The following is a 2788-nucleotide window of genomic DNA, read 5'->3' as shown; positions in this document are numbered from 1 at the left end:
TGGCATATCGGTGTAATAGAACAAGGCTTGGGGACTTGAAATTTGTAATGTAGGGTGCAGTTTGTCCTCTAGATGATATTTCTAGATTGTCAGAAGTTGGCTGGAGCTGTGATGTTCTCATGCAGCCCTTTGACTTTTGTCATCACTTTCTTGCAGATGCAGACGGATTAAATCCGTGCCAGAGCGCCCCATACCGGGTGAGGGGGTTCCCACCTGAAGGTCGGTCACTGTTTGTCTTTGCAGGGCAAACATAAATGGTGGCTGTGTTACAGGATTGTTCTTTGTCTTTGTTCTTAGGAGGTAAAGCCAGATCTTAGCAGTCAAGGTCAAGTGAACGAGGTAAGAAGTCATTGGTGGAAAGAACCACATGTTATTCCTTGGGCGCTAAGTTCTGGTACAGCTCTAAGCATCCATTGTCATTTGTGTGTTTCAGGCCGTCCCATTGTCTTAGGCCGTACCCCTCACCGACTGGCTGACGGACCTGTCTCGCTGCCCTCGTTAGTACTCTGTGAGTATCATGGGACTCTGTGATGAAGCCTTTAAGTTTTCCATGTGAGGGTACCATCCAGGTTGCCTTTGGCAACGGCCGAGGAGTTGCAATAAGTTGGGGAGGGAGGGAGGGGGAGTGCGGGTCCGCTCAAGTTTTAGCAATGCCGCATCACCTCATCTCCACTCAACTCAGCTATACCCTTCAACGATGGTGTCGGCCTTGGAGCGTGGCCAGAGCGTGCGGCCCGAGGACTCCAGCCTTTTTAGGAGACGGTGAGTGGCAGAATTGACAGGTTTTGGCTGAGGTGCCACTAAGTTCATGCACTGATGTTTGTTTGGTTTTGTTTATTGTAGCTGACTAAGAGATAATCAGCCTGGTGAAGGCACCAGCTGCCTGCATGGTGAGGCGGCCGCCTTTTGCACCCGAGGCAGATTGACATCCCCAGATATCCAAGAGGTAAGTCGAGACCTGTGACCCACAGTAGGGGTGAAAGCGGGGTGTCGAGTTGGCACTCACCGGAGATATTTTTGAGTCAGATTTGGAGGTGGGGATACCCAAGAAGGGGCCCCTTAGGCCCCATAAAGCTTAAGTCTTGCTTTTGATCACAGTGCCGAGGTGCGCAGGGCAGAGCAGGCCTGGTACATGTCATGTGTCTATTGTGCGTTCTCTGTCTTTTGTGCATCTCATGTCACAGGTCTTTTGCCTTAGTCCTTTGAGGTGCCAAGCATGTTCCTTTTCACTTTGCGGGTATTGTCCAGGCCACCTCCAGAGTCGGGTGAAGATTTGAGGTGCGCCAGGGCAGCAGTGTAGAGGAGCCCTGGGGATTAATCTTCTGGAGGGTGATAGTCACGTTTTCCGTTTTGTCGTCTTAGGTACCATGAGCCGGTGTGGAGCCGAAGTTTGGAAACGGCCAGTAAGCGATTAGCCTTTGCAGTTACGAGGGAGGGGGGCGTTGCAGAAGGGGTCATTTTTGGGACGTCTCATTGCAGTCTGAAGTTTCTTTCTGAATTTTCACAGCCTCCAAAGCAGACTACAGGGAATGTACTGATGTCCACAGTGCCCACGTGTTCTTTTCTGTCGAGGATGGATTTTTTCCTCTCATCTCTGAAAGCTAAGTGTTGGGACTCGTGGTTGGGAGAAGGGAAAAACCTTTGGAATCGCAGGAGGCAATCTGAAGTTAGCTTAGAGGAGAGGGCTGTAGTGGGATGGGCCCCTTGGAAGTAAAGGGAGAGGGTTTCTCCTCAGCATCATCTGACCCTTTGCCGGGCAGAGCAGTTCCATACCCATGTTTTTGCAAGCTTTGTGCTTTGAGTCTTGATGTCATCGCACATCTTTTTGCCTGAGGAGCCTGCCTTTGGGTCCGGAGCAGTTGCCCAGCAGTCATCACCTCTTTCTCTAGGCCTACTGAACTTCTTGAGCATCCTCTTAACAGCTTTGGCACTAGCTTCTCGTAAGGAGTTGTTTCACTGTCACGTGCTATTGCCATAGAGCCGTCTTTCCTTTGGCATCATTACTTTCTGGCTCATCTTGCAGCAGGAATCTTGGGTCCATCAGGTGAAACTGCTGGGCAGTTTTAACTTCTCTCTGTGTTACGTAGTTTGTGTCTATGTTGTGTAGTTTGTGTCTACCCTCTTCTGTGTCCTAGGGCTTTGTTATGTCTTGATGCTTTATCGGCATTGTTCTGGGCCGTATTGGCAGCGGGGGGGGGGGGGGGGGTGGTCTCTCCTTGTGTACTTTCCCAGATTGGGCTTATTCCGGCATCTTTACGTTTTTACTTTTTGAGACCAGAAGACAGGCTTCTGTCTGCCTGTGAGCGCATGTGTGTTGATGGGTTCTAATGTTGTATGTGAGATTTTTGCCTTTCAGGTTTTTCAACACATTTTTAAATTTTGAATTAAAAAAACCCCAGCCAGGTTTGTTCCCCCCCCCCCCTGGTTTTTTTTCCTTCGGTCCTGGCCGGTCTGCGAGGCGACGTTCATCGCCAAGGTTTGGGTGCGGACCGTGCCGGCAATGGGGTTTTGTGAGGGAGGATGATTTGGAGGCTCCTGGGAACCACATTCCCATAGAGCGCCGAGGGTTAGTGGAGCGGTCAAGATGAGAGCAAGGGTGGGTTTGTGTGTAAGCTAAAGGAGGTGTGGGTGGTGGATGACTGTTATGTTCTCTACATGTTGCTGTTTTGGGTTTCTTATAACAATAAAAGAAAATGTAATAAACTTTCCAGAAACAGTAGCATTGTTTTATTGTATTGATATGTATTTGGCTTGCATTGCCCTGTATTGTTCTGTATTGGTGTTTGCC

The 2788-nt window shown here is 49.5% G+C and overlaps 1 long non-coding RNA gene across 1 annotated transcript; it reads left to right on the top strand.

The window, feature by feature from the left end:
• The first annotated feature begins 269 nt into the window (after positions 1 to 269).
• On the top strand, positions 270 to 2197 carry LOC138098278 (uncharacterized). The gene is made up of 6 exons (XR_011146576.1): positions 270 to 339; positions 434 to 508; positions 683 to 762; positions 844 to 946; positions 1363 to 1403; positions 1508 to 2197. It is a non-coding gene; the product is annotated as an uncharacterized lncRNA (long non-coding RNA).
• The last annotated feature ends 591 nt before the right edge of the window (positions 2198 to 2788 follow it).

Source organism: Aphelocoma coerulescens, chromosome 24 (genome assembly GCF_041296385.1).
Source record: "Aphelocoma coerulescens isolate FSJ_1873_10779 chromosome 24, UR_Acoe_1.0, whole genome shotgun sequence".
Classification (NCBI taxonomy): Eukaryota; Metazoa; Chordata; class Aves; order Passeriformes; family Corvidae; genus Aphelocoma; species Aphelocoma coerulescens.
The sequence above is the reverse complement of the archived record's forward strand: the minus strand, read 5'-3'. Positions and strand labels throughout refer to the sequence as shown.